The sequence below is a fragment of the Canis lupus genome, chromosome 12 (genome assembly GCF_003254725.2).
Source record: "Canis lupus dingo isolate Sandy chromosome 12, ASM325472v2, whole genome shotgun sequence".
Lineage (NCBI taxonomy): Eukaryota > Metazoa > Chordata > Mammalia > Carnivora > Canidae > Canis > Canis lupus.
In genome coordinates this window covers 50,300,211-50,327,943 of record NC_064254.1, presented here as the reverse complement: position 1 = coordinate 50,327,943, position 27,733 = coordinate 50,300,211, and the positions used below count along the sequence as shown (strand labels likewise).

The 27,733-nt window shown below is 38.0% G+C and overlaps 1 long non-coding RNA gene across 2 annotated transcripts; it reads right to left on the bottom strand.

Moving 5' to 3' along the window:
- Positions 1-2,600: 2,600 nt before the first annotated feature.
- Positions 2,601-22,413, bottom strand: LOC118350414 (uncharacterized). 2 transcript variants are annotated; one of them, XR_007401305.1, is made up of 4 exons: positions 22,383-22,413; positions 20,390-20,450; positions 3,027-3,073; positions 2,601-2,657 (listed from the first exon to the last, which is right to left on the bottom strand). It is a non-coding gene; the product is annotated as an uncharacterized LOC118350414 (long non-coding RNA). The 2 variants fall into 2 exon arrangements; XR_007401304.1 differs by lacking the exon at positions 22,383-22,413 and adding an exon at positions 22,018-22,251.
- Positions 22,414-27,733: the final 5,320 nt, after the last annotated feature.

The following is a 27,733-nucleotide window of genomic DNA, read 5'->3' as shown; positions in this document are numbered from 1 at the left end:
TTAGTTCTATTTCTTCTATTGTTCAATGAAAGGGGAAAAAAAAAAACATAAGAATTCAATTTGTAAATTCTGAGTCTCAGGTCCTCAGGGAGCCTATCTTTCACTCAGGTTCCTTAGATGAAGCAATAAAAATTCTCCATGAGGTGGATGTTTTCAGACTGTGTGAAAGGGCCTCTCTTCTCTTAGCCTTAAATTAGAGGATTATAGGAGTCAAGTTCATTTTCATTCATCCTTATCTGTTTGGAGTGGAACAGTTCAAATTTAAAACCATTTTTCTTTTCATAAGCCTCAAATGAATTACATGTCAATGTGTTCAAGTATAATAAGTCAAAGAAAAGTGACAGTTGATGGTGTCATCTATTCAGAAGATAGCAGAAATTTACCTGCTCGGGTTGAGGTCTAAGATTAGGTCATGTAATATGATGACCCAAACTATCATGAGAACCAGAAGTGCCAGTTTCCTAAATCTGGACACCATGCCTGAGGGGGAATGGTACCTATCTACATAAGATGGCTTCCCCAGCCTGTCTCGTATAGCTATTTTCCTGAGACATTACACAGGATCTCTAGTGAAGAGACTTCACAATGGAGAAGTCTTCATTTCTAATTACTCACATCAGTAAAGGACTATACCACAGTAGGGTAAAATGCAAAGATGCATTTTCTTAAGTGGGATATAATTATACTTAATAGATAACTTAAAATGGTTAAAAATGAACATATTCTTTTAAAAAATGCCTACTCCGTGTTCCAAGGACCCAGGCCCAAGAGTGGCAGGAGTCTAACCAGACATGCCCTTTCATTAACAAGTTGGCCTTCTGCAGGAGAGAAGCTTGGGCTCAGTGATTGCCACCATCCCCCATAAAACCACCGAGAAAATCTGCAGACTCAGTGCCAGGAAAAGAAGGAGCTCCCCCTCCACCCCGCATTCTGTGCTTCAAGCTTGAAAACTTACACCAGAAAGAATAGGAGAGGCAGCTGCCGTTTTAGCAAACCCATTATCCTCCTGTAGCTGCTTTTATAAATAAGCAGTAAGTTGTCCATGGGAGAGAACTGGTCTTCTGAAAGAACTGTTCTCAGGTTTTTTGACCTATGATGAGGAAATGAATCCTTAAGGAGTTTGCTTCTGAACAAAACCTATATTAGTATGTATATTTCTAACATTTCAACAGGCTGCCTAAAAATCTCTCAACTACTTCTGAGGAGAGTAGTTCCAGGAATATGAGGAGTAGAATAAAAGAGATGAGAGAGAAACAGAAGTTGGGATCAGGAGCCAGGCTTGCCAAAGAAGCTTCAATAGATCAATAATTTGCCTCACATAAAAGTAAGATGAAAAAAGGAGGGACTTAGGACGCCAAAGGATGATAAAGCTAATTAAGATAAGTTTCAGTGTATTTAGAAGCTAGCATGTCAAAAAGCACGCAAAGGTTATTTTTGGTTTCTTCTTGCTCCTTGTGTTATTTCCATGCTCAATTATGTTTGCTTCATGGATAGGGTTTCATTATAAGCCATACTTATTAAGATCTGAGAAAACGAGAAGCCTAACTCTAGACCTTGGCCTCGCTGGGTGAGACTTAAAGCAGCACAACATCACCATCTAGTGTCCAAAACCTAAAACTTAAGTCAAATGTCACTGACCTATAAAATCAGACAGGTGCCTGAGGAAGAAACAATTATTCAATAGATAAGGAAACTGAAATTCAGAGAGCTTAAGTGGTTTATTTACTGGTTCTTAGAGCAACAAAGGGGGGGGGGGATCCTCTTTTATATCAGTCTACACCTCTAATCAACAGATCTGCCCTCAAGCTAAAATATTTAGGTGATAAATGGAATGTTATCAAAAGTGGACAACCAGTTAAAAGGAACATAAATAAATATCGATGTAATTAAATAAGCACCCAGCTAGTCCTGGAGCAGAGTAAAACAATAAGGGTATTAGGTAAGGCCAAGGTATTTCCTGAAAGGATTTTTGCTTAATAGCCTACATGATTCAGTATATCAATACCAAGAGGAAATGTGTTACCTTACTCACATTTAATATTTTGTTTACAAGTAGAAATTTTTAAACTTTTGTTTATCTTCACTAGGTCTCTGTTCTAAACATCAAAAAATAGATCATAATAAGAATTCAAAAAAAGGCTATGGTTCTTCCATCAATAACTTCCATTATACTATTAATTTCCTTCTCTGAAAGTCATATTTTAGCACCTCATTTACCTAGTTTGCAGACACCTTACCCCTATTATCTATGAACCCATATTAAATAGTGTATCTCCTTACCAGTGACTTCAGGAGACCGTGGCTGAGGTTGAAGGAAAGGTGAGGAAGCACAAGATGGGGTTCTCTTTCCCACCTCAATCATAGATCCAGTGTCCAGTAGATTAACTATAAATCTCCATCTTTGCTTGCACCAAAGACCTTCAACCTCCTTCCTTCTGGCTCCCTCCAATCCCCCGCCGGGTTATCAACACCCAGTATTCAGTACAAATGGTGGAAGCAGCTAACAATGCTAGTAATGCTTATGGTGCCTGCTATACTTTTGATTATCCATGCTTTAGCTGACCACTTATGACAAAACCCCCTGCCATCAGAGCACTAGCTTACCTGGAGTCCTGCCAGGGCCTCTCTTGACCTTCCTGCCCCAATTCCATGTTTGCCTGAGGGTTACAAGGTTTTAATCAAAGGCATAAAACCAGGATTCTCAAGAAGGGGTAGGGAGCTTATCAGAATCACCTAGGGAGATTTTCCTAATTATAGCCCCCCACACACCTCATCTTTTCCTTACAGAGGGAGTGTTTCATAACCTTCAGGTATGTTGGGGAAGGAAAAAAGAAGTTGAAACCCATTGGCTTCAAGCAATGAGAGTGGTGAGGTTAATCTTCTTTTGATTCAGATGGAAAATACTTCAAAAGAGGGAAATGAAACCTTGTCTCCTAAGGATGAAACTATAATAAAACCTTAATTAATTTGGACCCCATTAATTCAAAACGTTTGATAATTAGAAAAATGGTTAGGTTAAAGTTTACCTTTCCTCTAGCTGGGGGAAAAGTGGTTGAAGATTACTTTCCTGTACCTAGGAAAAATGAATTTGCTAAGCAAATTAATATTTCAAAAGAGAAAAACATTTCACTGATTGAGCAAGTAGTTTTCAGACAATTTAGGTACATTTAACAGATAAACAAGTGCTGTTGTAATTATAAATCACCTCTTTCTAGTCATTAGAATAGACTCCCTCCAAGGACCGTTTCTAGGCAGCATTCAAGGAATAAAAGTTATCAATTGGTGGTAATGTAATGAAATTTCTTTTCCAATTTTCCACAAATCTGACTGATCTTCCCTCTGGTTAGGCCAAATTTCTATGGTTTTACTGAATCCCACCTAGTGATAAATTCAGAAAGCAATCCTAGCATCTTTTACTGCTTGTGTGTTTCAGTGATCAAATGGTATCTACATACATCCAGGTCCTTATTTCATCAAAAAGCAAGTAGACAATACTTATGAAAAAGTAAGAGTTAAAGGTGGGAGGAGCCTGGCTTTGCAATAATGTGTGTGTATGTGTATATATATATGTATGTGTATATATATTATATATATATATATAACTGGTTCAGTATTAGTACTGATTTAAAAATGTGAATATTGGCGTTTCCTCAAATGTTTTTAGTTCCATATCTTGTGAAATGGTGTTATTTGGGGTAGAAATTAGGGGAAAGGAGTAGGGAAAGAAGCTGTGTGACCCAATGATAACTGAAACAGAGTCAAGAAGGTTACTTACTGAAGGCTTTCTAGGAGACTTTCTTAAGCAAATGGGCAATGTCAATTTCTGAGAGAGTGGTGCAGTGCTTTCTAAAGTTACCTTCAAGGGGGATGCTTTCTTTGTTGAACAACCTGGAACATTATCCCAATGCTCCATGAATACTCTTTGGGAAACACTAAACAGTTATGTATCAATTAATGAATATCCTCAGAATTCCAAGAGTTAACTAAAGATTTTCTGTTGCCTAATTATTTCAATCCAGCAAGCAGAAATAATAACAAAAACCTATACCCCTTATTATTATATTCATCCACCCTATCCCATTTGAGTTTCTTACAATTGCTGGCTGTACCCTGCAGCATTATGAACTGAATTCAGTTCCTGTGGTTTGATTTAAAATATTTTAATTAAGTGAAGCTTTCTGCCCTAAGGCTTTCTAAAGCAATTTTCAAAATCTCAGAAACAAACAAACATACCAATGGTGTTACCATTGACAAACCACAACCATTTCCAGGCTCTTATTTCTTGCTTTGTTTTACTATGCATAGAACTATTTTATTAGAAATGACAATAAATCACAGAGCTAGGCAATTTAGGACCAAAGTTATGTGCCCTTGGCATGGTGCGAAATATAAAGTTCACCCAAAATACCTTCAGCCAGTGACAAAGTCATCTACTATAGGACTTGTTGTGCCGGAATCTAACTTAGCCTCAGATCTAACTTAGCCTAGGATCTCCTGGTGGAGAATTATTTCTGATTTCCCTTCAAAGAGTTATATTTTCATTTCAGAAGCATACATATGCATTTTTATGGAGTTTCTGGAAGAACTCAACAAGGATTTGAGGAGACACTACTGTAGAGTTTCTCAAAGTGTTGTCCCAGGACTAGCAACTTCAGTGTCATGGAAAACTTAGAAATGCAAATCCTAAAGCATAAGCTTTGAAGTCATAAATAACTCAATTTGACATTATTTAATCTTTCAAAGACTTAGTTTCTTATTCATAGAATGATTTCTTTAAAATAATATTATCTACCTCAAAGGGTTGCTTAGAAAAAAAGGAAAAACGAGATGATATATGCAAATCACTTTCTGTACTGTGTGGTAATATTCAGCTTGGAGACAAAAGAGTTAAGTAATTTATCAACCCACTGTTTTGGGGAGAAGGAAAGATCTGCTTTAGGGAGGAAGCAAACCTTTATTTTCCCTACAAAGCTTGTTCTTGAGTGGCCTCATTCAAAGCACCCTAGTATACTGTGAACCCTTCTCACCTGTGTCCCCAAAATTTTGTTCAATGTATGAAATTGGTCTTTGCTACTCCTATAGATACATTTTTACTACAATGATTATTAGGCAGGACATTTTGATGAGCTGGTCACGTGATTCAGTAAGAGCAGAACTACAGCTTGCTATGAATAAGGTAAGAGATGGTACACCCTTGCCCAAGAAAGATCTCGTGTTGACTGGAACCAGGTGAGAAGTTGGCCTCTGGAGTGCAAGAGAATGCTATCAGGACAGCGAATGGTGCCAAGGGTTGAGGAGCAAGGGGACAGGCTGATAATGTGCATTCACAAGTGCCAGGAGCTGTGACCTCTCTATGGGCTGTTTCAGTTAATCTCTCTAATACCCCTAGAGGGGGAGGGTGGTCCTTCCCTTCTTCCCCATTTTGAGACAGATGCAGAACCTGATGATTAGAGTCATTAATATTGGGCCCCAGGTCATGAAGCCAGTATCCCCTCTGACCTCCCTCTGGCTCCTCACCACAAGCCCCACTACCTCTCAGTCTCTGGGGTTCTATTATGGACACTGTGCCATTATCCTTACACTACAGCAGTGATTGTGTTGAAATTATTGCTGAATTGCTTAGTTTTGTTTTGAGCTTTTCAATTCCTTCAAGTACACTACTAAAATTTCTAATATCCCAAAGTGTGCCAAGAACACAGAGAGGATGATAAGCGCGGGGCTAGGGTTTAATGATAAGTTTCTACTCAGGTATTTTGCCCCTGTGCCTTGCCTTTAGAAACCACATTGCAAAGCTTTGGCCTCCTTTGATCCTGTCTCCCACTAAAATGAGTTTCTCTAGAGCAGGCTTAAAGCTCATATTTGTATTCTACCTTGAATGCCTACAGTGACCCAGAGTCTCAATTCCCATCTTCCCCTTTGGAATTCTTCCTGTGGCTTCTGTTTCCTGCTTCCTCAGTATGAATTCGTAATTGGCCTTATCTCCCCTCATCACCTCTGGCCCTGCTGGTAACCAGTCACTCGGGAGGAGCCTCATTGTAATAGAACAGGGACTGCTCTCTTTCCATTTGCTGGAATAACGTGGGGACTGCAAGCCTGCACGCCAGGAATCAATTGAACCCATACAGCTTAGCACTTTTGCAGCTTTTCGACCCCCCGCCTGCTTTTCCAATATCATCTTATCAGTTCCCTTCTGATCCAATCCATTACATGAAACTGAAGTATACTTCATTTATTAGCTGCTCTTTTAAAATTCTGTTAAGACTTAGGGAACGGAAAAAGGCGAAATGATAAACGCTCAAAAATGGAAATTTTGGTCATTTTGGGAAAGGGGTGTTGAAGTCTAGGTACTTGAGGGGTTTCATTATATACTTCAAAGTAAAATTAACACTATTTCTGGGTTTTATTCATGCCTTTTGAAATACATATCCATGCTGGCAGCATCCCGTCTCTTACTCTTAGTAAACTCGTATTTAAGACTGATTGATCCTCTTATCTTTCACTAAGACTTCTTGGCCTTTGAAGAGCATTTCCTGTGTCATTAAGATTTTCATTTCCAGTTCTTGAAATAGACAACAAACACCACTCTTCTAGTTTTATGGGACAGTTGGGCCCTTGTCATTAGCAAACACTTCAGGTTTCTGAACTGACATTTTGTTCAAGAGGATATCAGAAGAGCTAATTATGCTGCATCTTTTTGCCTTAGAGCTGTTGGCCTTGGTAGAGCGGCTCCTGTATTCAGAACTTTGCAGGTTGGGTTAGGTTGTTCTCAAGCCAAAGCAATCCCTATAATACCGTGTCAAGAGTCCATGATATTGCTGCCTCAGCATTCATTTTGTGTGGCCAAGTGGCCTGTGGGGGCCTTAAACTGACACTAGCCCCCTCATGCAAGCCCTAGATAACAGTCCACAGACTCACAAGTAAAAATTCCTGATATGACTTCCCCAATAGCACTTGTGGTCAACAATCTCCCTTGCCTCTTGGGGCCTTTTCCTTATGTGCCCCTTAGCTAGGACCCCCATTGGGTTTACCAAAACCCTATTCTTTTTGGCCTAAATTAACCAATCAAGCTTTAGCCCAGAAACCCCAAAGCACTCCACCCATGGACTTTACCAAAGGCATATGCTCCAAGCCCTCCCATCTCTCCTCTTTCTGCCTATACTCTGCCTTGACCTCTCCATGTGGCCCCTCAAGGCATATCATGTACTTCCTCCCTGTCCTGAAAGTACTAAACTTCTCTATTTCACATTCTCTTTTGATCTTTTGTTGAACCATGACTCACCATCCTCACCATCCAGCACCTTATGCTCCACTTAATAAATATAAATTTAATAAAGCCGTAACATACAGAGACACAATTAGAACAATCAAGATCTCTGGGACATTCCTGTGTCTTTATCAAAAATGACCCTAGAATTTATCTGCACAGACAATATTAAGAGAGATGAAGACAAGGTAAAATGCATGGTTTTTCCCCAGTTAACGCCCTATTAACTTAAATAAAAGGTGGAAAAGAACAAATTGCATTCTTAGAAGAAAATGTTTTGTTTTGTATTCTCATGCACCTAATTATTTGGTTTCAAAAACAGCATACACTGTCAGTTCTAGGAAGTTTTTCTGAAGCAACAGAGTGGGGGCACTTTGTTTTAGGAGAGTATTTGTCTTAATTTTTAAATCTACCTTGCACATTATCGGTGGGGATTTAGAGAATGCTAAGCCCCTCCAATTCCTGACCCAGAAGACATACAAGATTTCTTTATGCTGTAGTTAATGTCATAACCTATGTGTTGAAAGCATCCCTGACACTTCTTCTAAAAGTTAATCACAAAATCCTAGTTCCTCTAGCAAAGCATCAACTGAGACCTCAAACATTTGGCGATTAGGCACCAGCTGCATTTCTGATGTGCCCTCCTGCTGAACCTCCCCCGTATATCTTAAAAAGGAAGCCTCTAGCATCTTAATCCTAACTTCATGTCACCATTCAAAAGATTACCAGGTCCAGATTTTCTTCATAATCTTCAAACACAAAAGTGGGTATTTTCTACCTAAGCTGGAGATAGGGAGAGAAAGACAAAGCTTTCCCTCTGTTCACAGCTCAGGCTAATCAAGGTTTCAATCATCCTCAAGCAACTTCTTGGACAAAATCAACCAGATCTTTCATTTCTTTATCTACCATGACCTTGAGATGGCACAAACCAGTGTGCCATGGATTGTTTTCCTTATGATTCATGGAATCTTTCCTCTTCATCTTATGTTCACAGTATTCTCTTGTTAACTGAATGGCAGCCCCTACTAGATAAGTAGATGACAGCATTCCTAAGTATGAATAAGAAAAACCTCTGGTCTGAAAAACAAAAACAATAGACCATTTTTTAACATTAAATTCACGTGCTAAAACAAATATACAAAGTTCGCTCAAGTCTATAATTCTTTTCCTCCCAGGGCTTCTATCTCTGATGGGATATTTTTTTTCAATTGTGATTATTATTTTTGCTTTTAGTAAATGTTATCTTAGCCCATCAGAAAAAGGTAAAACCCAGAATTTTCAGATGGGAATTCATTGGAGATTCGCTTTTCATTATGCCTTTAAATTGATAACTGGTAGAGATATTTATGGCACTGAGGATTTCTATAAAGACAGCAGCAATGTAACTGACCTAAGAATGTAAAAGAAGAAAAAGTAATCTGTGATTAAACTCACATTCCATAACCTTCCAGCCCAGCCACGGGCTAAGAGAAAAAGTGGCTCTCAGTTGTGGTGAAACAAGTCCAGAGACATGAGGCAGGCTAGCACAGACACTTTCATGTGCTTAAAGTTAAGTTGGAATTTAACAGTAAGCTATCTGGCAATACCAAGAGATCTACAAACAATCATTTTCTCCCAACTGCTTCGATCTATACCCACAATTGGCCATGTAGCCTTCACATAGATGCAGTAATTTCCTTTCGAATTTTAGTAAGTGAGCCTGCTAAGGATTTTTAAGTTATTTTGGAAACTCATTATAACACTAGGCTCATTCAGGGGCCACCAGCTCATTTCCACTCATACTGGCTTTTGTCATTGACCAAGGAGAGCACAGTGAAGTTCACTCATCAGCTAAAGTGGCACACTTGGGTTGTGTGCCAGTGAATTTGCACCGATTTAATTATGATACATAAATAACCCATCATGTCCTGTTGATACCATTTTTCTTGCTTTTGACAAAAAAAAAATCCAGAAAAAGTCAAAGTAACTATAATTTTTGGCATTTCAAATGTTTTTTTTTTTTTTTTTCTCACTGACAATTCTTTCACAAAGCAAACGGTATTGTTTTAAAAAGAAAGCTTCATTTGTTAGTATATAACCAGTTGTCTTTGCAGAAGAGGATCTTGCTACCACTGAGTAACTGTTCTGGGACAATAGTTTTTTCATGAGCTCCAGGAAACAGATAACACTGTTATTCTTTTCTTTTATTATTTCAAGATTTACATGGACTATTTTACTTGAACATTTTTTCCCATAAGATTCCTTTCTCAGTTGTTCCTTCATTACTTAGCTATTCTCTATCTTGCACATAGCAAGGAAGCATTTGCCAGATTTTCATAGTTGGCATTCTGATATTCTGATCACAAAACAGCAAAGTACTATTTCATATTAAACCATTTTATTTCTTTAGTCCTGTGCATATAGTATCCATTCAAAATCATGTATGGATCAATTAATGGATTGATGAATGCATAGCCTTTCACTTTCCTCAGAGATCTATATACTAACAGATTTATATACTAATGTCATCAAAGAAAATATAGACTTTGGATTTAAATTCTAGCTTATCCATTTGCTAGTTGTGTGATATTGGAAGTAAAAAATAGGAATAATAATATTTACATAGTAAGGTTGTTCTCAGAGTTAGAAATAATTTGCTTTAAATATCTGCCACACAGCAGGCATTCTGTATGTTGAATTTAGTATTGTTTTTGCAATAGGAAAAAAATCTAAGAAATCCTGAGCACTTGCTACACTCGCCCACTAAGTTTATTGCTCTCCTTTCTAGATACCTAAATCAAGGTATCTGAATCAAGGCAGCAGTCCAAGGCCTGGCCAGCGTGAGAAATTTACACAATAGCAAGACAATAATAAATAGTGATAACCAAACCATCCTATCAGTTCTTCTCAGGGAGTTTGAATGTAAGACATCCAGAGATCAGATATGGAGTGCAGCAAATGTAAATGGATGTATGGAGAGAATGTAGTGTGCAAAAGCCCTGAAAAAGCCAAAACAAAAGGAAAAGTCAGGAATGGGATAGAAGCAGATTATTTCAGAAGAGTCAGAAAGAAGCTGACTCTTGGCCATGAAGGAGCAATGGACAAACCCATTCCAAGAGTGCTCATTGAGGTGCTATTGCTCCTCTAGAACATGTTGGGTCTCCTAGTTGTTTAGCTGAAAAGAGCCCATTGTCAGTGCTTCTTTATTTCCCATATTGATCCCTTGTAATAAATTTCCTCCACAAGGTTTGCCTCTGTGCCTTGTGACCAATCTGGGCATCACTCATCTGGTAATGGAGAGTGAAAGGTGGAGAAGTCAGGAGGACAGGCTGACCCATGGTAAAGCACGTTTCTTTTTCAGCTTTTTTTCTTTCCCTTTTTGTCTCTATTCTTTCACCTCCGTCACTCGATTGATCTTTGTGTTGAAAAGGAACTTAAAGATCACTTAAGCTAATTATCCACTGGGACATTGGCAGTTCAATTCCTGCCATTAATCCTCCTTCCTAATTATACCTCAATTTTCCCCTTTGAAAACCTTCCTCTCCCCCCTGAGAAGGATGGTGAATCCAACTGCCCTCAAGATCCTCTCAAGATGCTGAAGGAATCTCTAGAAAGTTCTCCTACCAGCTTGTGCCTGTTCTTGTCCTTACTCAGCCAAGAAATGTACACAAATTTTTAGTTCACTCACTATGATTCTCTCTCCAGAGACTTTACATCTTAAGAGGAGATACTAAGGCCAGAGAAGTAATTGACATTCTTTCATTTTACAACCTCCTTCCCCTCCATTCACTCTGTTTTAACTACACTTCATCCTTCTACACATTTAGCAGTTGCTTTTCCATCTCTCTGATGTACTTTTGTCCTAAGGCATCATATAGCTCATTCCATCCAGGTTCCAATACCTTCCTCATTATTCTCTTCCCTTACTATGTTTCCTTTCAGAATATGTTTTGTTATTATCTTAGTACTTATCACTACTCCATGTGTTGTATTTTTATTTATTAGTTTAGTATCTGTTTCCTCCACTAAAATATAAGCTCCACAAGACCAGGGCCTTTGTTCATTCTCTATTGCATCCCAGTGCCTGGCACTTATAGATATTTAATAAATATTTAAATAAAGCAAGAATTTATTCATTTTTCTGATGGTGTCTGGCCTCCATTGTGGATTGTTTACACCAACTAGAACATTTTGACTGGACTCTGTCATTTTAAACCTGGTCTATCAGACCCTCTTAGCAATCCCTAGCTCTCACAAGCATTTTCCTTCTTGCATAAGTTACCTAAGATGTTTAATTTTGCTTTTAACAAATGAACTCCAGTGTACACAGCTTCTTAATCAACGTTTGAATTTCTTTTTTTTTTTTTTAATTTTTTTTTTTTTTATTTATGATAGTCACACAGAGAGAGAGAGAGGCAGAGACACAGGCAGAGGGAGAAGCAGACTCCATGCACCGGGAGCCGGACGTGGGATTCGATCCCGGGTCTCCAGGATCGCGCCCTGGGCCAAAGGCAGGCGCCAAACCTCTGCGCCACCCAGGGATCCCAACGTTTGAATTTCTTATAGCACATTCTTTGCTCAACCCTGAGTAGACACCAAAAGAAACTGGAAACTCACCATCCTACAACTCTGTATCTTAGAAAATCCTTAGAAAATCCTTTCCCTCTATAATAGTTCTTAGTTCTGCCCTCTGGGGCAAAAGGAAACCAACTTCATGCCTCTATAACTAATAAAAGTAAATAAGATTAAAGTAATCAACAAGGAGATGGTATAAATGGTCAATATTATTAGTTATTTGCATCTCAAACAAGAAACTGAATATTTAGCATAGGTTCCTGTTCTGCTTTTTCCCTATTCTATCTACTGATCCTTTCCCAACATTTTGTATTCCATTTTCTCTCTCTGTTAGAACAACAAAAATAAAGAGAAAGAAATTAAGAAATGAGGAAAAAGGAAAGTACCAGGGCAATGCAAACATTGTTCAGGGATTTCCATCCACACACCCCTCTCTACCTATTCCTTATCATGAGTCTGAATATGTGCTCTTGTGATGGATTATATACAGCACCTTATCTATAATGTGAGAATCTGGCCAAGTGTGACCTTAGTCATCAAACACACACTTATTGGATAAATAAAATATATTCTACTTCCTAGAAGACTCAAAATTTTGAAAATTTTAAATTAGAAGAGAATCAAGCTTTTTAGCTGAGAGAATATGTCAGATAAATAGAAAAATAACCTGATTTTTTTAGTTAATAAAATGAGGCAGTAGACTAAGGAATTTTGAACAGAAAAACATAGTCATGGACAGATCACTGAGAAGAATCTCCAAAGTGATAACAGGACTAGGCTTTATATCCTAAAACTGCATTTTCCTATTCCTTATGTAGTTTGTGTCTGGATTAGCTTTACATCTGTAATAAAATGATTTTGACAGCCCATGAGCATGTTGCTGCTGCGACAACTTACTAACCTGGAAAGTAAAGGAAAAGAAAAAGGTCTATGTTCCTAAGGCCACAACCATGAGAGAGAACTCTAACAAGGCAGGAGGAGCAAATTGTCATCACAACTCCTCTTTCTTTTCATAACAAGCTTCACATTGCTTGCATACCCCTAGCCCTGGATCTCTTTTACTTAAATTGTGCTCTACTACTCTGCTTTCCATCAGGCATAAATAATTCTTTTTCCCACTACCTCCAGTTCTCTTATTACCTTCAGCAAAATTATATTAATATGAATTCTCCTATTCAACTGATTCTTAAAACCAATTGTATAGAATTAACAGCCAGCCCACTTAGTGACATAATCTTACTATTTTGCTAACAATAAAAACCATGGAAAGCAGCAATATGCAGCTAAAGCACTGGACAAAACTTGTTTAAAAAAGGTCTTGCTTTCACATGAATATGTCTCTCTCATATCTATACTCTTTTTCTACTTCTATAGCTATGGTCTGGTTCAGACTTTCATCACCTCTAAATTAGACAACTGCCAATTCTAACTTAGCCTCCTAAGTGTCTCTCACTTATAACATCAGTATCCTTCAATTCACCTCATAACATTAGGCAATCTTTCTAAAATACAAGTGGAGAATACAAATTCCAGTCCAGGTATGCAGAAACAAAATACTACATTTAAAAACATCTGAAAGGTGCTAAATAAGAATTCTCATACTTCAGGATTTAGAAAAAGATACATCAAAACAAGCAAATTTTTAAAAATCAGTTTAAAAGTTTTGGTATAGTTTATAAGTAGACATAAATAAACAAATAAAGCTGCATTATGCTAATGCCTTTACGGCTATTATAAGATATCATAGTGTCTTGTATTCTACAGCTTCAATTCCAATATTCATATTTTCCACATTGCTATCCTACTTATGCTTACATATGATACAGAGAATTCTTAGAATGTTCAGGTTAAAAATCACTTTTTTCTTTCAAAGCTCAACTCAGCTAGAAAATGGGAATAAACTATTAATTTTTATTTTACGTTTGCATTTTCATTTTGGAGCCTAAATTGTTTTTGGAGCAGAAGAAGAAATACTCCCCCTGCCCACCAACACTTTAAACGTAAGTCAGGAGCTTGTGGTGGTTCATTTTTTCCTACATGATAGAAACCTCATCTGAATAAAAAACCTCCATTCAAGAAAGAAGGCAGAGCTTAGAGAGGGACAGAAACAGATTCTTGTTTAGATTATTAGAGTTGCAAAATATAGCTGTGCTTGGAGCTAACATATTGTCTAAACATGTCAGAAAAATCATGCAATGCAATGTCTTTTAGCAATGAGTTCAGCTTATAGCACTGCAACCTGAAGACTTAGAACTAATATAAGAATCTATTCTTTATGAAACTTCAAGATGAGAAGGGAAATCTAGAAAAGAAACGAGTGATCTTCCTCTTATGGAAGATAAACTCCCTAACATTGAGGGTTTGCCAGGCTTTCTTTGTGGAAATTGTAGACATTCCAGTCATTTCTTCTTCTAGTCATTGTACCCCACCCCAACCCCTCTTCTGATAGAATTTTCCAGAGCTTGCTTCCATACTTTGATGAATGAGCAGGTATGGGGCCTCCTCCCAGTCACAGCTGATTTTATCAGGAGTAGGGACCATATTCGAATTGGCCAATCCAATTCTCTTTCCTGAAAAATATGAAATTGTCTAATCTCTGGTAATGCTTAGACTGAAAGGACATAATTCAGTGTGCACATTTTTACACATGCTCATTAAAAAACATCACATAAACAAGGAAAAAATGTGTTGCAGTGATAATAAAGGAGGAAGCTAAGTATCCAATATGGACCAAAAAGACACAGAAAGACAATAACTCCCTTGGTCTCAGACTTGTTATTCCATATGCTAGCTCCAGTCCTCCTAATATCTGGCTACATTCAATATATTCTCCCCTTGCAACTTGAGCTAGTTTGAATGGGTTTCAACTACCTGCAGCCAAACAACCTCTGTCTGAAAAATGACCTGTCCAGTGTACATGAATTATTTTGAGATCCTTTAAATAAAAGTTAATTCAATTCCAAATACGAATAAATACGTTCCCAACTTTTACACTCAACTCATGCTTTTGATGACCTCATCTTTAAGAAAAATTCCACAAAGGCAAATTCTCTTGCCTATACACTGTTTGCAGGTTGTCCATCTCAAGGGCTTAGCTTTAGCTGTTTGGACATTGATGGACCATCAAATGATTCAATACATACAGAGAAAATGAAAAACAGGTACAGGGACCATATTTTTAAAGCATGATCTCAGATGTACTTATGGGTACTTTCATCAGAATGATCCTTCTAAAGTCCTAAATTGATCACACCCTTCCTATTTCAAGCCCTCTTACAGTGCTTCATTTCCTTTGATGTAAAATTCAAACTTATAGATGCTTAGTGTCTCCCTACCTCTCCAATCCCATGTCCCCTTCAATTCTTCATATAAACCTTCCTAGCACTCCTCAAAGTTTTTCAACACAGTATACCGGATGCTAGAATAAAATCAACACATCCTTCTGGGGTTTAAGGGTATTGCCAAAAGCTACTCTTGCAAGTACAAAACGTATATGAAATATTCATGTTTGATTGCATAAATCTGTATATTCTATTCAATAATATATACATAGTGTTTTGAGATATATTTCCCCAGAACTGACAATCCATGGTGAGTTTTAAGACTGTATCATTTATTTCTCTATCCCTAATGTCTGTGAGAGTGCACAGCACAAATAAGGTATTCAATAAATATTTCTCAAATAAGTAAATAATAAACACTTACTGGATGAATAAAGTATCTATTCTGTGGCCTTACATACCCCTGCCACAGAACTCTGTATGACAGCTGAGAAGCAGAGCTCTGGTCATTCCGAACTGCTTGCCATATCCTGACAAACCAACACACTCTTCAAGATACAATTAATTGTCATCTATGTGGAAGATTTCCTCCACTACTCAAGGGAATGTATCTCTGTGCTCTATAAGCACCTCTATTATGAAATTTAGTAGACTCTATTATAGTTATTTGTCTGCTTCATTGTCCTCCCTACAAGACTAGACACTTCTGGAAGGGGTGATTCATGCTTTGCTTCCTCAGTAGCACCAGCACCTGGCCCATGGTTGGCTTTAATAAACGTTATGTTGAATGAATAAATGAATGAATGGTCCAGATTACCTGGAATAGACACATGGCCACCAGCATTATAGGTCTCTGCAGGTCACCACTAAATGCAAAAATCAGCATAGTGAGGAACTGTAAAACCTAGCATATGCCTCTGGCCAAAACAGTAATCTGTTACTTCTCCCTTAGAAAAACTGAGAAAATGATGAAATTATGACCAAAAACAATTTAAATGCAGAGACATCAGTTTTCTTAACCACACCAAGAACTATTACACATTATAATTTCTTCCACCTCAATGGACCTTACAACTAAGTAGTTATGAACTAAAAGAACAAAAACATCTCTCTTACGGGATCCTTTCCTTCAGCCACATGTCCTATTACTCACAGAGGCCCAGTTAACCCTGCCAGACCCTATAACTGATTGTGAGGGGATTTCAAACTTTATTCTTAGCACAGCTAAGCATTTAAATGTGTTAGAAAATTAAACACTAATGAATTTGTCCAACGGCCCAAATATTTATCTTTTGCTTTAGAAATACCAAAGGGAGAAAATAGAAGTTTATGCAGTGTGGGTCATGGGCACATAGAATAAACAGCCAATCTCCAGTGCAGTTTGTACCCTACTCAATGTTAGGAAACCCTTCCAACATTACTGTGTCCTTTATAATCTATAACACTTTGGGGAATCTGAAAATTGTTTTGCTGCCAAAGCATGGAGGGGGAAGGAGAGGCAACATGCCAGCTCTTAAAAGCAAGCACAAAAGTGCCATTCTCTCGCCCAGCAAAACAATAAGATTAGCTCTTTTATCACTAATTTTTCACTCTCCTTGCCTACTTTGTAAACACGGCATGGATGACTTTGCTTCTTATCAGCTGCAAACTGAATCTGCCTTTGTTGAAGCACAGTCAATCAGCAGGCGTTCTGTGCATACACTCAGTGATATACCCAGCTGAAAAAATACAGACTTTCATTTCCCCAGCAATATCAGAAAAAAAAGAATGAAAAACAAAAAGGACTCTTCTGTACAGTATAACCTAGAGTTCATTTACTCTGCCAGACAGAATGAGATTAAAAACCAATGAAGGTCAAAGCTATTAACATTTGGATCAGAGGGCACTTTGCCTGTTAGGATCTAGTTAGACTGGGCCTTTGTAATTGCCCAGTTTGTTTCCAACATGTCATGTAAACACTAACATTAGCTAAAGCCTGGGTGGTCTCAGGCTCCACACAGGCAGCTCAAAGGCCAGCTTCATCTTTGATTAGCAGCAAAACCACGCAACTCTTTATACACCAATTTGAATAGTCAATGAACCTCTTCATTTTTGCTGGTGCCACTTGGTTGTGACATTTCCAAATGGACCATAATTTGATTTCCCTTTAGAACCCTTCTGCTGTATACTTTTTTTTAAGTGTGTGATTGACAGCTTCCTTGCACACTAGGCAACTTTAAGGGCCAACACATTAGACTTAACAAAGAATGCCCTTGATCATCAGGAGAGACTAAGGAAATTTGAGTGCTAGTCCAGAAGTTAACCTTTTTTATTAAATTACTGTCAACACACCATGAAACAGCTTCTTCCTCAAATTCTGGCAGTAACATCTTTCCTTTGCTCTTATGTTTCCCCAAAATTGTAGCTGAACTCTGAGAGCATTTTCTGGACTAAATTTATCACTCTCTACACTTATTGCCCTTTGCTATTCCAAGCAAATAAGTATGGAAAAGCTGTATGAAACTTTGAATGAATGCCCAAACCTTTCAAAAATAGCTGAGCAATATTTACATTTTTATTAATACTGGTACATGTAAAGGAAGCTCTTCTACCTTCAATACCTTTATTTTCTTCTCTATCCACATCTAATTTAGTCCTCAAAGCCCAAATCCCTCTGGAGCCTTCCCTGACTACACCAAATGTCAGGAGTCCTCCAATGTTATGAGTGCATATGTTTGAACTGGCATGGTTTGCTATTGTCTCTTGTTTACTAATATCAGAGTTTTAAAACGTCATTATTTGTTAATTCCCATTTCTCCTTCTAGACTCTGAGCTTATGAAGGACAAACTCTATGGTCCATCTTTTTATAACCGACATCCCAGTGCTTGGGACTAACTTACTGAATGAATGAGTCTTGAGAAGAGTAGAGATCACTTTGAAAAGAATACTTTTGCTTTATTCCCAATGGTACTGATGTTATTTAAATTAAGCATACATGGATGTATCTATTGACTACAAGAATGGTGCAATTATTCTTAATAAAATCTTATATATACTAACTCATTTGGGACTTAAAAAATTCCAGAGTCTACTTACCTTCTTAGGTTATTTTTTTATTAGACAAATATTATTTGTTCATTGCTCTTATTACCTTGCTTTGGTTAGACTGTTTAATTACAATGAGACACACCCCCAATGAAGCTAGCATTAAAAATCAGCACCCTTGGGGGATCCCTGGGTGGCTCAGTGGTTTAGCACCTGCCTTCAGTCCAGGGCATGATTCTGGGGTCCCAGGATTGAGTTCCACACCAAGCTCCCTGCATGGAGCCTGCTTCTCCCTCTGCCTGTGTCTCTGCCCCTCTCTCTGTCTCTCTATGTGTGTCTCTCATGAATAAATAAATAAAATCTTTAAAAAAAATCAGGACCCTCAAAAAACATAGCCCACACTGAGGAAAACTGCAGTCAGGCATCTACCTTTCTATTTCTGTCTTCATTTTTGCTTCTCAAGTTACTATTCCATTCTCTACTCTGCTTTTCCATGACATATCACTGCCATCTCAACATTGTAGCTTCAGCCCTTTAGTCTATATAATATTTCAAACCCAGAACCCAGAGAAGTCTGAATTGTTCTGTCCATGTCCCAATCCAATTTAGGGGATGGAAAAACTAGTTGGCCCACTTTGATTTATGTTTCTACTTCTAGTCTAAAAAGACACAGGAAACATATACTACCCCTACCAAGGCTATGGTTGAAATATGTTCTCTAAGAAAGGAATGGAAGAAAGTGAAAAAATAAGCATCATTTCCATTACACATATTTCTGAACATTTTTACCATGCACAAGAAAATCTTAGCTCATTGCTTTATTATGTGTTAATCCAAACAGTTTTTATTGAGCATTGACAGTTCAAGGTTCTAAGATAGATTTCCAGTTACCAAAGGGACTTGCAGACTCAGTGAGAAGAAATACACACTTCAATGGGAAATCAGGCATGGGAAGAGATAATTAAAATATATTGTGATGTGATAAAGAGTACTGCCAGCTTTTCGACAAATACTGTTAGAACATTTGGATATTCATATGCAAAAGAATAAACTTCAACCTAAACCTCACATTTCATACAAAAATTGACTCCAAATGGATCACAGGTCTAAATAGAAAATATAATATTATAAAAGATTTAGATACAAAACATAGGAGAAAATCTTCATGACCTGGAGCTAGGCAAAGAGATCTTATATATAATATCAAAATCATGATCCTGAAAGAAAAAAAAAGATAAATTGAACTTTTGCTCTGCAGAAGATACTCCTAAGAAAATAAAAATACAAGGTACAAGCTTGGGAATAAATATTTGAAAATTGCATGTATGATAAAGGACTTATATCCAGAATACAGAAAAACTCTTAAAAACATGATAGTAAAAATAAATAAACTCAATTTTTTAGAAGAGTAGGGTATAAGACTTTCATAAACATTCCACCTAAGAGCTATATGGATGACAAATAAACACATGAAAATATATTTGACATTAAGAGTCACTGAAAATTGTTTAAAATTAGAAAATTCATTAATATAAAGATTTTAAAAACACATTATCATCTCAACTGTGAAATTAATTATTAATTAATTTAATTCAATACTACTTCATAACAGAAAATCATAGTAAACCAAGAATAAAAGGACAGTCTGGGAGAGCGAGGTCAGCATTATCACAGATGCATCATGGTAAGTTACTCCTCTGTTCTCTCCTTTTTGATTTACAACTAATCAGATCCATAATCAAAAAAAGATTTTTAAAGCACCTTGACACAATATGCCAGGACACCTGAGAGATCAAGCCATCTGTGCCTCTGGGTAGATGGGGCCACAGAGGAGAGAGGGCAAAGCTGGTGTCACAAAAGGCAAGAGCAGATCCAGCAATAGAACAGCGTGACTTTTGTATCAAAGGAAGTGAAGGCTGAAGGTGTGAGTGTGAGTCAGCCTGGCTGTATGTTCTACAAGCATGTTAGAGGGACTTGTAGCTCTTTCTGAGGAAAGACTGCAGTGAGTACGGGAAAGGGAAAGGAAAATAGGCAGAGAGAACTGAAGGACAGTGTCTCCTGCTGTCTTCCAGGGATTCTGGCAAGAGGATTGCTCATGGACATCTAGAACCTGTACCCCTACATCCTCACTCAAAGATCCCCCTAGTAGGCCATGGGTGTTCCCAAAACCCTAGTTGCTCAATATATACCTTCTACCACTCTGACACCATCTTTTTTACTCCCCAACTATTTTTTTTTTTTTTTTTTAGTAAGTATCCTCCTAACCTTAGCAGCAGTCAGCTGTGGTTAGAGAAGCCAAAAACTTCTGGACCACCAGCACCACCATCTGAAAAACAAAAGGAAGGCTCTTCAATTAGAATCAAAATAAACAAAACCTTATCTAAATAAGAAAAGTGTTCACACTTCAAATGTGGCAGCAAATGTACTTTTAATCAAATATCATGAAAAATCACAGTAATATGGTATCACAAAAAGAAAATGACAATTTCCACCAATTGAATGCAAAGACATGGAATATTACAATCTGATAAAAAAAACTTAGGGATCCCTGGGTGGCACAGTGGTTTGGCGCCTGCCTTTGGCCCAGGGCGCAATCCTGGAGACCCGGGATCAAATCCCACGTCGGGCTCCTGGTGCATGGAGCCTGCTTCTCCCTCTGCCTATGTCTCTGCCTCTCTCTCTCTCTCTCTCTCTCTCTCTCTGTGACTATCATAAATAAATAAAAATTTTAAAAAACCTTAAAAGAACTGTTATGAAGAAATATAATGAGCTAAAAAGAAAACTCAGAAAAGCAAACAATTTTAGGAATAAAATTATAAACAGAAGGAATATTTCACAAGAGATTGAAATCCTAAAAAAAGAACACATCAGAAATTCTGGAGTTGAACAACCTAACGAGTAAGATAAAGAAAGCATTAGAATGCATTGGAAATATAAAGCAGCTCAGATGGAAGAAAGAATTAGTGCTGGGAGATAGGAATCTAGATATGACTCAGGTGGAAGAGTAGAGAGAACAAAGATTCTTAAAATTGAAGAAACCCTATGAAAGCTATAAAACTCCATTAGAAAAGACAACATAAGAGTAATGGATATTCCAGAAAAAGAAGAGGACAGAGTTTATTCAAAGAAATAATAGCTGGGAGGACAGCCCCAGTGGCGCAGCAGTTTAGCGCTGCCTGCAGCCCAGGGCATGATCCTGGAGACCCTGGATCAAGTCCCAAGTCAGGCTCTTTGCATGGTGCCTGCTTTTGTCTCTGCCTCTCTCTCTCTCTCTCTCTCTCTCTTTCTGTGCCTCTATGAATAAATAAATAAAGTCTTTAAAAAAAACATTTAAAAAAATTAACAAAAAAAAAAAAAAAAAAGAAAGAAAGAATAGCTGGGAACTTTCTAAACCTAGGGAAGAAATTGGATATAAGCCCATGAAGTTAATAGAACACTTTATTATCTCAATGCAAAAAGATGTTCTCCAAGATACATTATATTAAAACTGTCAAAAGTCAATGATAAAGAATTTTAAAGACATCCAGGGGAAAAAAGACAGTAATCCACAAATATACACCCATGATGCTATCAGTAGATTTCTCAACAGAAACTCTACACTACTCGAGAGAGTGAAAGGATACATTAAAAATATTAAAAGATAAAAAATGCCAGCCAAGAATACTCTATTTGGCAAAGTTATCCTTTAGATATAAAAGAGAAATAAAGAATATCCCAGGCAAACAAAAGCTGAAGGAGTTCCGTTACCACTAGACCTGCCTTACAAAAAATACTGAAAGGAAATCTTCAAACTGAAACAAAATGATCAAAGTACACAAAACTCTGATTAAGGTGCTCAACAAGTTAGATTTAGGATACTGTAGCTCTTTATTAGAATAGTATATTAAACTCACCCCAAATAGCCAATGGAAGTTTGAAAAAGAAAACCAAAGCTGGTGCCATCACAGTTTGAGACTTCAACCTCAATTACAAAGCTGTAACCATCAGGACAGTATGGTACTGACACAAAAACAGACACATAGATCAAGGAACAGAATACAAAACCCAGAAATGGACCCTCAACTCTATTGTCAATGAATCTTTGACTAAGCAGGAAAGAACATCCAATGGTAAAAAAAAAAAAAAAAAAAAAAAAAAACACACACACAGTCTCTTCAACAAATAGTGTTGGGAAAATTGGGCAGCCACATGCAGAAGAATGAAACTGGACCACCTTCTTACACCATACACAAAAATAAATTCAAAATGGATGAAAGACCTAAATGTGAGACCGGAATCCATCAAAATCCTAGAGCAGAACACAAGTAGCACCCTTTATGACCTCAGCCACAGAAACTTCTTCCTAGACACGGCTCAAAAGGCAAGGGGAACAAAGGTAAAAATGAACTATTGGGACTTCTTCAAGATAAAAAGCTTTTGTACAGCAAAGGAAACAGCTGACAAGAACCAAAAGACAACTGAATGAGAGAAGATATTTGCAGATGACATCTGATAAAGGGCTAGTATCCAAAATCTATAAAGAACTTATCATCTTCAACACCCCTATGAGATGTTTTATGTAAACTTAATGGTAATCACAAAACAAAATCTAGAGCAGAGATGTGAAACATTAAAAAAAAAAAAGATTAAAAAAGGAGACTAGGGGTAGCCCTGGTGGTGCAGTGGTTTAGCGTCGCCTGCAGCCCAGGGCATGATCCTGGAGACCCTGGATCGAGTCCCACGTCAGGCTTTCTGCATGGAGCCTGCTTCTCCCTCTGCCTGTGTCTCTGCCTCTCTTTCTCTCTCTCTCTCTCTCTCTGTTTCTATGAATAAATAAATAAAATCTTAAAAAAATGATTTAAAAAAGGAGACTAAGCAAATTACTATGGAAAACCACCAACTTACTAAGGTAGACAAGAAAGGAAGAAAAAAATGGAAAAATGAAATAACTAGACTGCAACAGGTAAAATGGCAGTAGTAAATTCTTACATCTCAATAATCACCCTAGATGTACATGGATGGAACTCACCAATCAAAAGGCGCAAGATGGCTGGATTATTTTTTAAAAATCCAATTATATGCTGATTATAGGAGAGTCATCTCAGTTCTAAAGACACATATAGGCTCAAAGTGAAAGAAAGGAAGATGATATATTCCAAGCAAATGAAAAACAACAGAAGGCAAATGTAGCCATACTTATATCAGACAAAATAGACTCAAGCCAAAAAGGATAAAAAATGACAAAGATGATCATTATATAATGATAAAGGCATCAGTACATCAAGAAGATAGAACAATCATAAATATATATGATCTCAACACCCAGGCACCAAAATGTGCTAAGCAAATAATAACAGATCTTATTGGAGAAATAGACAATACTGTAGTGATTATAGGGGACTTTAATACTCCACTATCAGCAAAGAATAGACTATCTAGACAGAAAAACAACAAGGAAATTTTGAAATTGATCCACATTTTAGAATAAATGGATTTAATAGACATATACAAGATGTTCCATCAAACAACAGCATAATACACATTTATCTCAAGTGTGCATGGAACATTCTCCATGATAGATTATATGATAGGCAACAAAACAAATCTTAGTAAATTTAAAATGATTTAAATGATATAAACTATCTTCTTTGACCAAAATGATATGAAACTAAAAATCAATGACAACAAGAAGTGAGAAAATCTACAAATATGTGGAAACTAAACACACTTCTAAACAACCATTGGGTCAAAGAAGAAATCAAAAAAGAAATTTAAAATTATCTCTAAATAAATGAAAATGGAAATACAACATATCAAATACTGTGGGACATAGAAAAAGCAGGCCTGCTGGGCGGGGCAAGATAGCAGAGGAGTAGGGTCCCCAAGTCACCTGTCCCCACCAACTTACCTAGATAACTTTCAAATCATCCTGAAAACCTACGAATTCAACCTGAGATTTAAAGAAAGAACAGCCAGAATGCTGCAGAGAGAAGAGCTTGCACTTCTAACAAGGTAGTAAGACAGAAAAATAAAATAAAATAAAATAAAATAAAATAAAATAAAATAAAATAAAATAAAATAAAATAAAATAAAATAAAATAAAATATAATAATAAATAAAATAAAATATAAAATAAAATAAAATAAAAATAAAAATAAAAATAAAAATAAAATCCAGTCGGGGAGAGGCCCCATGAGGAGCTGGCTAAGGCCCAGGGGAGAGCCTCCAGGACAGGAAGGCCCAGCCCCAGAGAAGCGGGAACTTTAAAAATCTACACCGGATTCTACCCGGTCAGAAACGTGCTTAGCAGGGAACTCAGGCAGCATCCCAGGAGGGGCGGTGGAGCCTCCAGTCTCCCTAACAGAGGAGGTGCGCCCGGGGGAGAACACCCCACACCCCGCGGGCCGAGGGCGGTAAAGGGCTGGAGTGCACCCGGCGGGGCCTCGGGGAGAAGCCGGTGGGTCAGGCGGGGGCTCCGGGGGAGGGGGCTGTGCCCTGCTGCCTTCGGGAGCTGCAGCTCCGGGAGCATGATTCCAGCAGCGCAAGCCCCGGAGCCCAAGGCGCCGGGGGACACAGCTGGGATCCTGCACTCCCCCCAGGACAGGTGGAGGCGGGAGGGCCCAGGATAGCGAGGACGCTCCTGCTGCTGGGCGCCCCCGAGCTGTGCAGGTCAGCGCCCCTGCCCAGGGAGCATCTAGGCCAGTGTGGACTGGGAGACTGCAGTAGTTACTGTGGGGAGCTGGAGAGCTGGCCTCGGCCAGTGTTGTTGTCCGTCCTGGTGTCACCGTATGCCTGGGATGGAGCGGGCCCTCCAAGGGACAGAGGCCTCGTGGGGTAAACAGCTCCCACTGAGCCCAGCACCCGGCAGGGGGCGGGGCAGCTCCCCCAGGTGCACACACCTGAGAATCAGCAAAGCAGGCCCCTACTTCAGAAGACCAGCTGGAAGGACAGGGGAAGAACAAGTTCTTGACTGAGCAGCACTGGAAAGCTCCAGGGGAAGTCAAGGGATTTACAGTATATAGAATTAGAGGATGCCCCTCCTTGGTTTTTGGTTTTTGGTTTTTGGTTTTGGGTTTTGTTTTTGTTTTTTGTTTTTGTTGTTGTTGTTGTCGTTATTGTTGTTTGTTTTTTCTTTTTCTTTTTTTTTCCTTCCTTTTTCCAATACAGCTCTTTTTTAGCCACTCTGCACTGAGCAAAATGACTAGAAAGAAGAGCTCACCACAAAAGAAAGAATAAGAAACAGTACTCTGCCACAGAGTTACAGAGTTTAGATTACAATTCAATGTCAGAAAACCATTTCAGAAGTACAATTATAAAGCTACTGGTGGCTCTGGAAAAAAGCATAAAGGATTCAAGAGACATCATGACTGCAGAATTTAGATCTAATCAGGCCAAAATTAAAAATCAATTGAATGTGATGCAATCCAAATTGGAGATCCTAATGATGAGGGTTAATGAAGTAGAAGAAAGAGTGAGTGACATAGAAGACAAGTTGATGGCAAAGAAGGAAGCTGAGGAAAAAACAGAAAAACAATTAAAAGACCATGAGGAAAGGTTAAGGGAAATAAATGATAGCCTCAGAAGGAAAAATCTACGTTTAATTGGGGTTCCAGAGGGCACCGAAAGGGACAGAGGACTGGAAAGCATACTTGAGCAAATCATAACTGAGAACTTCTCTAATTTGGGGAGGAATACAGGCATTCAGATCCAGGAGATAGAGAGATTCCCCCCTAAAATCAATAAAAACCGTTTAACACCTTGACATTTAATAGTGAAACTTGCACATTCCAAAAATAAAGAGAAAATCCTTAAAGCAGCAAGAGACAAGAGATCCCTAACTTATATGGGAAGAAATATTAGATTAACAGCAGACCTCTCCACAGAGACCTGGCAGGCCAGAAAGGGCTGGCAGGATCTATTCAGGTTCCTAAATGAGAAGAACATGCACCCAAGAATACTTTATCCAGCAAGGCTCTCAATCAGAATAGAAGAAATAAAGAGCTTCCAAGATAGGCAGAAACTGAAAGAATATGTGACCACCAAATCAGCTCTGCAAGAAATATTAAGGGGGACTCTGTAAAAGAAAGAGGAAGTCCAAAGAAATAAACCACAAAAACAGGGACTGAATAGGTATTATGATGACATTAAATTCATATATTTCAATAATAACTCTGAACATGAATGGGCTTAATGATCCCATCAAAAGATGCAGTGTTTCAGACTGGATGAAAAAGCAAGACCCATCTATTTGCTGTCTACAAGAGACTCATTTTAGACAGAAGGACACCTACAGCCTGAAAATGAAAGGTTGGAGAACCATTTATCATTCAAATGGTCCTCAAAAGAAAGCAGGGGTAGCAATCCTCATATCAGATAAATTAGGTTTATCCCAAAGACTGTAATAAGAGATGAAGAGGAATACTATATCATAAAGAACCTATCCAACCATAGGACCTAACAATCATGAATATTTGTGCCTCTCATGTGGAAGCTGCCAAGTATATCAATCAATTAATAACCAAAGTTAAGACAGGCTTAGATAATAATACACTTATACTGGGAGTCTTCAACACGGTGCTTTCTGCAAATGACAGATCTTCTAAGCACAACATCTCCAAAGAAACAAGAGCCTTAAATGATACACTGGACCAGATGGATTTCACAGGTATTTAGAGAACTTTGCATCCAAACGCAGCTGAATATACATTCTTCTCAAGTGCACATGGAACATTCTCCAGAATAGACCACATACTGGGTCACAAATCAGGCCTTAACTGATACCAAAAGATTGGTATTGTTCCCTGCATATTTCCAGACCATAATGCTTTGAAACTTGAACTCAATCACAAGAAGAAATTTGGGGGGAATCCCTGGGTGGCTCAGTGGTTGCTCAGTGGTGCCTGCCTTCAGCTCAGGGCGTGATCCTGGAGTCCCATGATTGAGTCCCGCATTGGGCGCCCTGCATGGAGCCTGCTTCTCTCTCTCTTCTGTGTGTGTGTGTGTGTGTGTGTGTGTGTGTGTCTTTCATGAATAAATAAATTTTTTAAAAAAACAACTTATAAAAAAAAGAAGAAATTCAAACACATGGAGGTTAAAGACCATCCTGCTAAAGGATGAAAGGGTCAACCAGGAAATTAGAGGATAATTAAAAAGATTCATGGAAACTAATGAGAATGAAGATACAACCATTCAAAATCTTTGGGATACAGCAAAAGCAGTCCTGAGGGGGAAATACATCACAATACAAGCATCCCTCAAAAAATTGGAAAAAAACTCAAATACACAAGCTAACCTTACACCTAAAGGAACTGGAGAAAGAACAGCAAATAAAACCTACACCAAGCAGAAGAAGAAAATTAATAAAGATTCGAGCAGAACTCAATGAAACAGAGACCAGAAGAACAGATCTGTAGAACAGATCAACAAAACCAGGAGTTGGTTCTTTGAAAGAATTAATAAGATAGATAAACCATTAGCCAGCCTTATTAAAAACAAAAGAGAAAAGACTCATTAATAAAATCATGAATGAAAAAGGAGAGATCACAACCAATACCAAGGAAATACAAATGATTTTTAAAAACATATTATCAGCAGCTATACGCCAATAAATTAGGCAATCTAGAAGAAATG